The sequence below is a fragment of the Drosophila suzukii genome, chromosome 3, assembly GCF_043229965.1.
Source record: "Drosophila suzukii chromosome 3, CBGP_Dsuzu_IsoJpt1.0, whole genome shotgun sequence".
In the NCBI taxonomy this organism is placed as follows: Eukaryota; Metazoa; Arthropoda; class Insecta; order Diptera; family Drosophilidae; genus Drosophila; species Drosophila suzukii.
Window position 1 is genome coordinate 25,397,601 of NC_092082.1, and position 13,625 is coordinate 25,411,225.

The window sequence follows — 13,625 nt, forward strand, 5'->3', positions numbered from 1 at the left end:
GTAGGAAACCTTTTATTATTATCATGAGTAATCGTTCAGAAATTTAAATATATTCAAAAAGAAAAAGATGAAAACATTTACAAGAATTAAATACATAATTGATTTATATTATTTGTAAACATATTTTTGATATTTTTATTCAATATTTAGTGCGAACCACAAAGAAGAAATAATTTGAGGAATTTAAAGACCTCACTTTTGAATATTTCGAGGTTTTCAGTTTACTTTGTGATAACGTACATATGTATGTAGTTATTACCCGACATCAAAAGTAAATCTAAATGTGAACCAAAAAATACCCCAACGTTCCATAAGCCACTAAAATAAGTACGAAACTCTACATTATAAAAACTTCAACCAATCAATCAAGAGCCTAAAAAAATGTTTCAATGATTGCTAAAAATTTATTAAGAACTTCGTTCTTTTTTAGTATCCCAAAATTTGTAAGCCACCACTAAAGTGGGAAATACACAAAACAGTTTTTCATTTACTAATTATGCTGTCAGATTGTAGAAACATTGCCACACAGCCAAAAAATACCCTTCGACTTCATTAGCGCCGGAAAAAGTTGGCCAGCGCTGGCGAGGGGAGGTGCAAAAGTTGCAAAACGCTGACAAGTGAAGTTGTCATTCAGCACCCAAGCCAGAACCGAGTGGACCTGGCCAAAAAGTGTCCGAAACAAACAAAGGTGGCTGGCGGGGGAGGGGCTCATGGCCGAGAAAAGAAGCAGAAAATTGCGTTATAAGCAAAGTAAAGGACATTTCGCTAATGGCTTAACTTTTGAGCATAGGTCGCATCCTGCCCCCGCTCGCCGCTCCACGTTCCACCAATTCTCTGCCATGTAGCGGAAGTTGTTGCTGAAGCTTTTTTGACAGCTTTCCCAGAACGAGAAGGATATGAAGGGAAGAAGAAGCTGAAGAAATTGTCATTTCTTTCACGACTCTCGCAATGTGGCAACGCCGCGTGACGCAAATTTTTGCAGTCTGAAAGTATTTGCATAGGACATGGCGTCTTGCTTTCCCGATATTCCCTGCTGTCGATGAAAAATCAATTTCCTGTTGTATGCAAAAATGTTTGAGCATCATTCGGAAGGGGCGAGCAGGAATCCCTCGCCTGCATTTGACACATTGAATATTATCGGAGGCTATGGATTCCGAGGGGGCTACGACTACGCCTTCTGATTTGGCTAGTTGCCGTCAGTTGGACTTGGCCCTCGGTAAAGGAATAAATATTTTTGGCTTCTAATGCGTTTATTTAATATGCTTCAGAATACAACATTACAGAGGTCAATTCTGTAAGTGTTAGGGGGCTTTGATCCTACTTCTTGCATTTCATTTGAGCAAATAGAAAAAATGAGAACAAATAATTTAAAGTGTTCACTTATTTATATCTCATATGTTAGACATTTAAAGTAAAAAAAATCGAATTTTGAGGTTTTTTTTATTTTTATATTGTTTTAAATTTTAGAGAAATGTTGCTTTTGACACATTGAAATTTATCACTATTATTTAAGTTATAAAAGAAAAATAGGAAAGAAAAACTTGATCTTATGGACTTAAAATTATTTATTGTTCATTAAAAATTATTTAAATCGCATTTTCAACAAATAGGTGGTAAGTATTAACTTTACGTAACCCTTATCCTGTTTTTCCTTTTTTATGTACTTTGGGTAAGTGAAAATAAAAACTTCATTTAGAACATCTGATAATCAAATGGTAATATTGTATTTACTACCAACAGGACTCAAAAAATGTATGTTATTTAATAACAGTGAAGTACCAGACAAAAATAAGTATAGCAGACCTTATATACTTTAACGAGAATGTTTCGATGCACATAATTTTCGTCGCCAAAGCTGCTTTGAGGGACTTCCCAGGCCGGATAAGGTCTCAAATTTCTATTCCGGCCACTGGAACTTCCTCCGTTTGTTGCACTTTAGCTTCAATTTAAGCAATTACTTCTGCAGCCCCACAATATCCCATTCCCTGTGCGCCTTTGGCTCCCAGTCTTCGGGTCATTTGGAGTATCCTGTTTAAGGACGAGCAGCTGCACATTGTCTCGCACTTGGAGCTTCAATCAAGAAATTTGATCGCCACTTAAGGCAGCAGCACCAAAAAAAAAAACCAGTGAAATTACTGACCATCGTTGGCAGCAACAACAAGTGGCAAGCTGCCGTCGATGCACAGCTCTTGACCTGAAAATCATCAACTTTGAACTCTCGAACGGCATTTCCTGCCTCAATTTACACAGCGCTGGAGGACCCTCCCGCTGCCGGAATGCTGCCCCACATATCGAATGAATTCGTATATGTAGCGCATATATGGGATGTGTGCTGCATCGATCGGGGTTCACGCAAAAATGCTCAACTTAACTTTGTGCTGGCATAAAAATCGAACATAACACGCGGACAACGCGCTACGGACAACGGACAACGGACAACGGACAACGGACAGCGACAATGACTGGCAGCACTTTGTGTCCTGCCCCACAAACAGCCACGCCCCCATCGCCATCCTCAGCCACCTCCGCCCCCGGACACCGCTTGTAAGTGGTGGGGGTGGGCGGTAAATAAAATTACTCGAGATATTGAATTACGCGTTTTAAATTAAAAATATTTTTTCGCGATTGCATTAAACGAAAGGCGAACTAATTAAAGGCGATTTTTCGTCCTTTCTCCGCCCAGTCTCCTTTCTGCTTTCTGTCTCTCCATTTCTCTTTTGCATTGGCAATGCAATTTGCAGTCTGGCATTAAAGTTGGTAAGTAAGGGGAGATGGAGGCCAGAGTTAAGAATGTCCAGCGCGGAAACTTATGGGGGTTAAAGCATCTGTTGAATGAAACCTAAAATCGTATCTTTTCTTTTGAAGGAAAGGTCTTAAACAGGGCGGTAAAAAACCTTATTAGGATTTAATCTGGTTGTCTCTTTAATACCTATAACATTTAGAGTACGAAGCCACTAAATAAAAATATTATAAAGGATGAGTACAAATACAAATATTACCTAACCTCAGTGTCGGATCCAGAATTTGGTTGTAAAAAAAAGTTGTTGAGTTGAAATCAAAAACTCCACATCACATATATACTTTTTAACCCGAGTGTTGGGATCTATCCGCTGCCTTACCTATTTCTATATCTTTTACCCTAGTTTAAAATGGCTTATTCCGAATTTCGGTGACATCTTTCGTGTTTTACAAGTAGATCTGGAGCCTGTCTGTAGAAGAGGATTTACTTTTACCAACTAAGGCTTCTCTCGATATCTATCTGTTGAAAATGCGTTTTCCGGAAGCGTATTGCCCCAGGTCACAGCTGCAATCTTTGGCAAACGGATTCCCCGGAGAAACACGTGTCGCCCATCGAAGGGCGTCGCAGTCTGATTGAAAGAGTTACGATCTGAGATGGAAGTACTTTAGCACTTGGCACTCCAATGGCCCGCCCATCTGGTGGCCTCCCCCATTCCAGACTCCTTGTGGCAGACAATGCGGGCGGTCGTGGCAGGAGTCACAGAGTCATCCACAAGCCAAAACAAACAATGCATCAATCAATAAAGATTTCCGCACCTAATAAGCCGCAGACAAGGGGGGAATCGTGTGGCGGTGGTTGTAGGGGTTGGGGGATTCGGGGTGGCGGGACCATCATCGACGCCGTTCACCAATTAAAGGCCAATAGTTGCCATCTCCATTCCCCCGTCGCCCGAAAGGTGTTAATCGAATTACGACCCCGGGATCGCCTGCGACTTCGGCTGGGGGCTCGACTTGCATAGCTGCACTCCCAATGGTGCATGCCTCTGGGAAGAGGAAGAGGAGGAGCCACAGGAAGGGGCAGGAGCCGCATCAGCTGCCTCGGCTCATGCCCAATGTCGTCGCCGGCATTTCCATATTTTCAAATTTGAATTTTCTATTCCGACGGAGTTGGCGACGCTGGCTGTTGGTCGGATGGAGCAGGACACTCTGAAGAGCAGACATCGTTTATCAGGCATCGTTCCCCCGGCTCGTAAAGAAAATTACACACATGTGTGGCTTTTCCTGGGAATCTCCGAGGGGTAGGGACCACATCGCTTCGTTTGGCTGCCTGCGTAAAATTTGAAAACACGTTAATGTCTGGCTGCATTTGAGCAATTTTGTGGCGCGTTCTGTTTTGCCAAAAGATCTCGTCGTGGATGCGTCAGGACATGCTGAATGACAGGAGAAGGTGGGGAACTCCCGGGATATGAGCAATTAAGTTCTCTCAAGTCTTACCACTTTCTGAACGAAAGTTTAGATCTTAGAAAAGGAAATTTAAATTATTCAAATTAAATGTCAGTTCTAAAGAAGTCGGCAATTGAAAAATCGGCAAATTTAAGAAGAATGTAGACATTGCTTTTGAAGTCGAAATGAAGAAGTTCTGGCAATCTGTTCATTTTTGCAGAAATTCATAAGCTATTCTAATTGAGTAAAAAGAAAAAATTTTATACACAGAAAAAAAGTGAGGATGAAATTGTTCTTCGCATGGCAATTTTTTTAAGTGCATTTAATTTCACTTTAAAAAATCTTATTTCATCTTTTAGACCCTTATTCGAAATAGAAAAAAAAAACAAAAAAAATGTTCAAATAGATTAAACTTTAATCATTAAAGTGATAAACACCATATCGACACTCAGAAATAAGTAGATTTTGTGCTTGAATCAACGAAATACAACGTTCATGTACGAATTTTCAAGACAGAAAATACTCGATTTTGTTACAATTGAGAACGAATTACTCTTAAATTCAGCGATACATGTAATTTAAACATGTACGATTTGTTATTGAAGTAAGAAAGTTGCAGGCATGACTTAAGGTCGAATAAATCTAAAATCTTTATACATTGTACATTTGAATTGAATTTTATTTATGGACATCACAAGAAAGTGTCATTGGTGTGCTAGTAATGGAAATTTGAATTGGAAACTAACGAGATATATCTAAATTACGTTATTCTTATAGGATTATTTGCCGGCCGCGGGCACTAACACCGTGTATTTTATGAGCCTTACATATATACTGGGCACTTTGTACTGGACAGAATTGATACTGAGTTTCGGTTTTTCTCAGTGTAGCTTTTTAGAATATTCCTTAAACTTTTTGTTTAATGCTTTGATTTCAGCAGCTCTTCTCTGAAAACCGGCGGCTAATCTCAGTCTTTTCCTTATGAAAATGTATTCCCAAGCCATGGTTTTGTTTTGTCAAATCATAATAGTTTAGTAGGGCTAATATTCAAATTCTTGAGTACTGTTTTGTTTGATTTAGTAAGGTAACAATACTTTCTTGCTCCACGCACGACTATAAAAGTTGAGATTTCCGCTGGCTTCTTAGGAACCCCAATTCAATCCATTTCCCCTCCGTTCGAGCTCTCTGCCATCTGCTCCGGGGATCGTCTTCTCCAGGACCTTCCACGTGGCTGCTGTCAACACTGCAATTACGAAACAATTTCGACAGCCTGCTGCACCAATTGGACGACTGAAAACGGAGCAGAGCCTGGCTTCTGGCTGTCAACAAAAGATGGCATGCAAAAAAGCGAAATATTTGGGCATAGAATTATGCAGATGCGCACGGAGCGCAGTTCAATGCCAGAGCTCTGACTTTGCCGGGAAGAAAACCCATTCCACAGAACCCACACACGAGTTTTCAACACCTTTCGGGAACTCACGCTTCATTTGCATGTAACCATGACACGAAGGCGGAGGCGGAGACAGCGACACATGGAGCGGAGACCGCACAGACCACCGAAGTGAGGAGTCCTCCTGCTCCTGCTCCTCCTGCTCCTGCTCCTCCCAGCTGCTCCTGCTCCTCCTGCTCCTGCGGGTGAGTGACAACCGCAGGGTAAGACCGCATATATCAGAAATAATAATAACCAGCAATGCAGAGCGTTGGGCGCCAAACCGAAACTCAATTGAGTGCCTCATGCCCTCCTTTCTTGGCTGCGGATGCGGATGCGAATGCCATGCGGATGCGGATGCGGTTGGCAGGGAGCTCGGGTTTCGGGCGGTGTCTACACAATCGAATCATGGCAAATATTTCCAAATGCGAGATGTGTGGAAAGTGCTAACGACGCAGCTGCATATTTTGTCAGCGGTGAATGGGCCAAAGGACGAGGCAGGCGGAGGCAGGAGTCCTGGGTCCTAACGAATGTGTCATTGCCACAAAGGTGATAAGCAATTGGAAGGATACCCGTTGACTCCCGATAATTGCCGGTGGGGCGGGGCGCAATCAGCAGACAAACCAGGACTAATCAAGACCTTGACTCCCAGCTGAATTTCCATTTGCATCCGGCTTTGTTTCGCCACTTGCCGGGCTCCTTCGTTTTTGTTTACTAATTATAATTTAATTTGTTTATTCCGCGCTGGCGAAAACTCAATTTTCACTTTCCTTTGTGCCCGAGCTGTTTGTCATTCGACTTTTCTATTTGCATAAGTCGTGGAGAAGTCGTGGAGCAAATATTTATGCAAATCTGGAAAGCACTTGAGCACTCCTGCGGAGTGGCATGCATCAAAAGTATATCAGGGCATCTCCGGCTTCACTTATCCCAAGACAAATGACCGGCCGCGATCATCAACAAGTTCATCAGCGGGCGCCATAAACGTTTGTTGATTACCCGCAGCCTTGCCACACTTTTCGACCCGGAAAAGGTGGATGGATGCAAGTTATTTGCATTCACCGGGGGATCCGTTTCACTCCAAGGGCAGCGCGCTTTCCTCTATTTTTCTTTCTCCGTTCTCCTTTCTCCGTGCCCGTTTACCGTCCGTTGGCTTGTGGCGAAAGATGAAAGTGTTTGGCAGCCGTCGCCGACGGCAAGCCCCTCCATTTCCCCATCTCCTCCTTGGCTAACTCGCATTAAGTCCACACCTGCCCCGGCATCATCATCTTCTGCTGCTGCCCCGGAGAGAAATGGGAAAAGGGGATAAAAATGGAGCTGCTCACAAAATGGAATAGAATTGCAGATTCATTTCACTCAGCGGGCGGGATAGTTGGCAAGATGTGGTGAGCGGGGAGTGGTGGCATAACCTTTTAGCTGGTTTATGCTTGCCTTAGCCAAAGGAAAAGGTCAAAGGCCAAATCAGTTGCCCGGCTCCCAATTCCCAGGACGACCGCAGATTGGCAAGGAGCAGGGCGTTGGAAACCCATTCGGAAATCATCTAAGCAGCGGCTTATTAACCCCACAGAGCCCCATTGGGGATGCGAGTCTTAACCCTACTGGGACGGCAGAACTCCCCGGCATTGTTCGCCTGCAATCCGCTTAAATCAATTAAAATTTGAATTTACTTTAAATAGAGGATGCGAAACAGCCTCATTGAGCGAAAACTGACAGAGCGAAAACAACCTTCAACGAGATGCGGCCCAATTAATTATTTATTAAAATTTCTGCAAAGCTGACTGCATCTAAAAATTGCATTACTTGCTCAAGCCTTGACTCGTTGTCAATTCCCTTTCATTTGGCGACTATTTTATTAAAAAATGTATTTCTTTGAATAATAAAAATAGATAGAATATTGAGATATTATAATAGAGGAAAAAGATATGGTTTATATCTTAAAAAAATCAAAAAACTTTAAAAAATTAAAAAAATTGTCAAACTAAATTGCTATTTCAAAGTTGTTTTTATTTTGTTGGAAAAAAATCTGAAATTGGTTATTACAAAATTCAGAATTTTTTCTACTTTTTTAAACCAAATCGACTTCTTCTTTAAGGGCATTATTGGCTTCGTTGTGGAACTTTTAGGTTCAAAGCCTGTTTTCGCTTTTCTCTTCAAGAAAAATTCGATTTGTCTTCTCTCGAGATTTTTCTCCACGCAGCCTCCCTTCTCCCGAGATTCTCCGAAGGCCCCCGGCAAGCTACTTTATCAGCTTCTCCCCACATTCCCCACTTTTCTCGTATTTTTTCGCTTTCAGCCGGCTGTGTCTTCTGTATCTTTGTCTTGACGCCTTGCCTAGCGGCAAAGTTTGTCGCGTCTTCGTCCTTCGTCCTGCGGGTGTCCTGGCGGCTCCTGGCTCACAATAAACCACTTTACAGCTACTAGTTTTATTTGCTGCAGCTTCTTTCCTATTTTTCGCAAGCGAAATTGAATTAAAATTTACATTTTTAATCATTTTTCCACGCTCTGACTTTAATTCATCCATCTCGCCCGCTTTTCCGCTCCGCATTTGGAATGCAGTGCAATTCATTTGTCATACAGTCCGTCTCTGTCTCATTCGCTTTTAATTAGTGTGAAAAGCGCAAATTATTCTCCGCCTTTCCGCCCCTTCCGCCCCGCCCCTCGGCGACAGTCACCGAGTGGTAATTGGCTTACAACGACTGATAATTATTATATGCCGGCTTTATATTTATAATTCTTATCGACTTATGCTCAACCTGTTGGCTTTTCTCAGCGCATTTTCCAGGTGATGAAATTTTCAAGTGCCTTTTCAGGTGTTTTAGAACCTATATATTTAGAAGTGTTCGATTTCCATTCAGTCTTCTTAACGCTGCGCAGCTCGATGTGTCTTTCGCACCGAAAGTCCCAATTTCTCTGGATTTATAGATACGGATAGTGCTGCATTGTGGAGTCCGGTAAGTGGGGAAATTAGAACTAAACAGACACAATCCCAAAAGTGTTTTCCCCAGAATTTGCACAATACTGCATTATTCATTTTGCGCACTCGTGGCCAATGCGCACACACTTGGCCAAATACGTAAGTGAGATTTCAATTATACTCGTTTTGTTAATTGATTACGTCAGCCATCCGATCCCTTGGCTCCGAAACTTGGCTATCTGGAGCGGAAAAGCTTGGGCAATTCTCCGGAGAATGTTTGCATTGTTTGTTGTTAATGCTGTGTCGCTGCCCAAACACACACACACTCGGGAAGCCGAAGTTAGTTAATAAATTTAACGTTGATGAGCCAGGGAAGAGTGCAAATTGGCCATCAATCGGGGACTCGGCCAAAAGGCAAGGGCCTGGCCCTAAGTAGGCCTGCTGAACTGCGGAACTGCCGGCTTGACAAGCTGACACACTGACAAACTGACAAACTGCCCCCTTTGTTGTTGCTAGTGCCGTTGTTTGTGGGGGCGGCCTCCCTCGTGAGCGCAAATTAAATGCAAATTCAATTAATTTGAAGCAAACAATTTGCTTAAATTAATTAATTGAATGTGAATCTAAAGTGCTTCCAATTTAACGCTGAAGAGCTCGGTTCCGCCAGTGGCCCACCGAGGGGGTTGGCGGGGGCTTAGGGCCCTCCCTGTGTGTGTGAGCCCGGCATTTATTGAATTTATTGGACGGGCCCGGGAGGGGGCGTGGCACTGGACTAGGGCGCTGCGGCCAGCCGCAAACTTTGGCAACGTTGCGTATGCGTAATTCTGCATTTGCTTTGCGTTCCGGCCGACATCGTGCATTAAGCAAACTGTTCACTTCAAAATCAACTCGAAAATAAACAGCAGCAGCCGAAATGCAAATACTGTTCGGTGTATTAGTGCGCTGTCGTGGGGATTTGAGATGGCGGCGTGATCCAATCTGGGATAAAAAAAATTTTTTTTATAGTTTTTGACTATCAGTTATGTTTAAATGTGAAAACAGAAGGGGTGCTTGTGTTTATAGAAGCCTTTGAAGTCAAGAAATTGTACCACTGTTCTATAGTTATTATATTTTTGAGATTGATCGATGAAAAACTGTTGGTTTACATATTTGAAAAAGTCTTTAAAGTGAAGAAGTTGTTGGATAGTTCTAAAAATATAACCTTTTAAGGTTAATAATCGTAATAAATTTGTTTAGCTAAACGTAAAGGAGTTAATTTTATTTTGACAATAATAAATATGATGACATGATATAAAAAGGCATTGAAATTAAAAAAAGTTGGATTGTTCAATAGGTATCATCTTTTTAGGACTAACAGATCTTAAAACATAAGTTATAATTGGTATACAGTCGAATTTTCATAACTTAAATCACCTTATGGCATCAATCAAAATGTTTGCGTAGGCCAGTAAGACCAGCTTTTATTATTGAGGATCTAGTATTAAAAGTTACGTATATTGCCCCACTGGGTTCAATAGCATATTGTTATTTGCGACTCACGGCCGCATCTCCAATCGCAGCCGCACCAATTTTTGGGACCGCTCTCTCCAAATGGCTTTCATCGGTTAACCGGCAACAAGGCAGCTACAACGACAACTACAACTGCAACTACTGTCGAATGCCGATGACTAACAGCCATTACAGCCATATACCGCCCCCATTGGAGGTGCCATCCCACCCGCTCGCCGCCCCATTGGCAGTTTGAATGTTGTTTGCGTTTTATATTTGCCAAGTTTTTATCGCTCGTTATTCACGTTGTTCGGACTCGCATTTTGGCCAGAAGGACGGGGGCTGCGGCAAAATTATGCGCTTGATTAATATGCGAGTTCAATGCGAGTGTGCCACGCCCCCAATTGTACCGTACCCCCAAAAACCCAACCCCCAACCCCAACACATAACTGTTTATTTTGATAGTTTAATGTGTGTGCGAGTAGGCGGCTGTTTATTTGCTTTCGGCCTGGTTGCTGTTGTTGTTGTTTGGCCAGCAAATACACACCAAAATGGCAAATTTGCGCATTGCCAAAGTCAACGAATTGTAAATGATTATAATTTTCTTTTATGTTTACGCAATTCGGTGTAATTTAAGTCCAGCGAAAGCAAAAGAGCAAATTGATCAACGTTATTTCGGCCAATTATCAGGGGGCACGTAAATCGGATTCATTGGAGTTTGGGAAACCGGTTCGAATGGGAAATTGCCCCAATCCTTTCGGCAGCAATTTCTATGATTAATAATCTCATTGAGCCCACGACAAAGGCGAAACACACTTGGCATTTGACAAAATCGCAGCCGAAAACAGATTTTCACTTTCGCTGGGCCAAACTGGATCCAAACACAATAAGTATGTATAATCTGACCGAACAACAGGGCAGTCCGGCGATAATAAATTTTAAATCATTTGTCATTTGACGCATTTCGGTTAACAAGCAACTTCGACTTCGTCGGCGACCCTCGAGAGCAAATACGGAGACAAAGGCAAAGACAATGGTCGCCGGCCGATATCGATAAATATCATTTGTTTGCCTGGGACCAGGCCAACAGCCGACCAGGCCAACAGCATCTTGGGTCAGCTTTTTGGGTCGCGGCTCGGATGGCTTGCCTTTGGTTCCCCTTTTTTCTGGCCCGCAATCTATTGACAAATGCCTGGCCCGAGCTTTAATTGCCACAGGCGACTCTCCACCCCCTCCCCCACGGATTTTATCGGCTTAAATTCAATATACATAATTCTCGTGTGAGCTTGGAGGGAAACAACAAAGTTTAGCTGATTAAATCGGGGGAAGTGCAACTGGGAACAGAACTCGGTCCCCGATTCTTTAATTCCCCCACTGAACACCCATCTAACTGTAGATAGCGCGCCTCTGATTGTTCCTATACGATTTATTTTACAACCGCTCATTGTTTGCTGTTGCGCGATAATCACAGAAACACAAGCGAATAGGAAAATCATATGTTGAATTCCACCAGGAACCATAAACAATTTAGTTGCTTTTGGTTATAAGTGCCTCGTAAACAATCTTCGGCCTTCCACCGTGTAAACATAAATTAGCAGTTCGAACACCATGATTTTTGCCTGTACAGGAAGTGTGGGTAGCCCAAGACTTGGATTCTTCGGAAGACTCACCTGGAAAGAGAGAAAGAGAGGAGATCCATGAGTTCATATTGAATATTCCAGGCCATCATACTTCTAGCCAAGGCCCTGTCAACTCCTATCCATCATCCCAACTCCCGGGCTGGAATGCCTTTCCCCGGGGACCTGCGACGGGCAGAGTTTGGTAACCCGGCCAAGACGGCTGGCCATAAACAGTTATTACGGCTGTCATGTTCGAGCCATATGCCAATTAATGCCTGCCTCACGCACCGGGGGCAGGAAACCCGAGCCTAAGTTTGGCTACTAACTGCATCCAGGCCCGAATGCCACACGGGCGACAAATATGGCCAAAATGCCAGCAGACTTCTGCTGCAGCTGCGGCAAAGACGACGCCGCCGACTTTGGCTGAGGCAATAAAGGCCGCATCTGAAGCAATAATGGCTCATTACGCGAGCCGCTGATGAGGAGAGCTAAAACAGCGGATCCGGGTGGACAGTGGACAGTGGATAGGGGACCCCGACTGCCCATATCGCGGCAATGAAATCGTTATCCCCCTCCCGTCCCCTCCACAACTTATTAAACGCGCATGCGCAGCGGGGGAGAGGCGCTGCCAACTGCCAACTTGCAACTGCAACTGCTCAGGCAACTGCATCCGAGATCGCTCGGAGATTGGCCCATGACGACGACCACAAGTTGCCTGGCATTTGGCCAACTGCCTGGGCTCGCCGCCTCTAACTGGCCAATAATATTTATTTATTTGGGCTTCGACCAAAAACACTACTCAGCATATTTTGCATTATTGGCCAGATAATATTTTATTTTTTAATTTCTTTATAAGCTTTGCATTTTCTAAATACTCAATTTTATTTATCTTTTTTTCCTTTTATCTATTCAGTTACTTAAATAAATATTATCATAGGCCAAGCAATGTGAATTTTATGACTTTTTTATGAGGCAACAAAGCGATTTCCGATATACAAATTATAAAATCTGACTACAAAGGGTAAGTCTCTTAAATTTGTTGGAGTAAAGATCTTCTAATTAATGGAAATGATAAATAATTGCAACAATGACAGCTAGAAAAATAATATTTGATCATATAAAAAATATTAAAGTCTTATAAAAGAATATGAATATCTTTTCTTAAAAAGTTAATATTTTTCGGCTCGCATATGCTTCATAAGAACCATACATTTTCTTTTGACATTTTGAGGTTATATGAAAATTTTTAGGGTTTTTTTTTAATTTTAAAAGAAATTTGTCATAAGTTTTAAAAGTCAATAGCTATTACCTCCGAATTTCCAAATTGTACTGGATAACTTAATAATGTTATGATTCGCTATGAGCAAACGTTATCAGATGTAAGAAATGCACCAGATAATGCTCAAAATAAAAATGCGTAATAATTAAAAAACAATAAAGTAGCTAGCTATTAATTCCACAATGAAATAGGACCATCAAAAGCTAGTTTTGAATGGCAAAACAAAAATAAGATGTTTTCTTCACAGCATCCAAGTTCAGCTTCGGTTTCGTGCTGCAGACTGTGGTCGGGTAAATGCTTCACACTCGACTTGACCCTTGCGTGGCCCGCTGGCCGATCTCCCAAGGCCTGTGGTTTCGAGGCCCCCTCCGCACCCAAAGTAGTTGGGTACCTTCTAATGTTGCTAATTTCCAACAGAGATTTGATCCGCGCGATTGGCGCTACTTTGGGTGGGTGGACGGGCCGAGGAAGAGGACGAGGAGGTGGCACTCGTGGGCAGCTGCGTGTGTTGGCGTTTCCTTGGAGTCGCGGCTGGTTTTGGGTATCGTTGGGTAATTGGTATATCAATTGTTCGCCTCCATTGTTCGGCTCGCGAATGGCGAAATTTACGAGTTTGTCCATTTGGAAATTTGCCTTATATGTGGCGCATTGCATTTGCATTGCAAATAAATGGCCGATGGAAAACGCCTTCGATGGCGACTGCTCCGGTTTGCCTCGCCG

At 42.7% G+C, this 13,625-nt stretch overlaps 2 protein-coding genes across 7 annotated transcripts in view; one reads left to right on the plus strand and one right to left on the minus strand.

Moving 5' to 3' along the window:
• The window catches only part of Ten-m (teneurin transmembrane protein Ten-m), a 346,722-nt gene that overhangs the window by 115,881 nt on the left and 217,216 nt on the right, over positions 1–13,625 (minus strand). The gene's annotated exons all lie outside the window — the stretch shown is intronic.
• The window catches only part of LOC108007438 (putative phosphatidate phosphatase), a 62,373-nt gene continuing 57,199 nt past the window's right edge, over positions 8,452–13,625 (plus strand). Inside the window, exon 1 of the mRNA XM_017071097.4 lies at positions 8,452–8,559. The gene's annotated coding sequence lies outside the window, so the exon portion shown is untranslated. The remainder of the gene's footprint in view (positions 8,560–13,625) is intronic.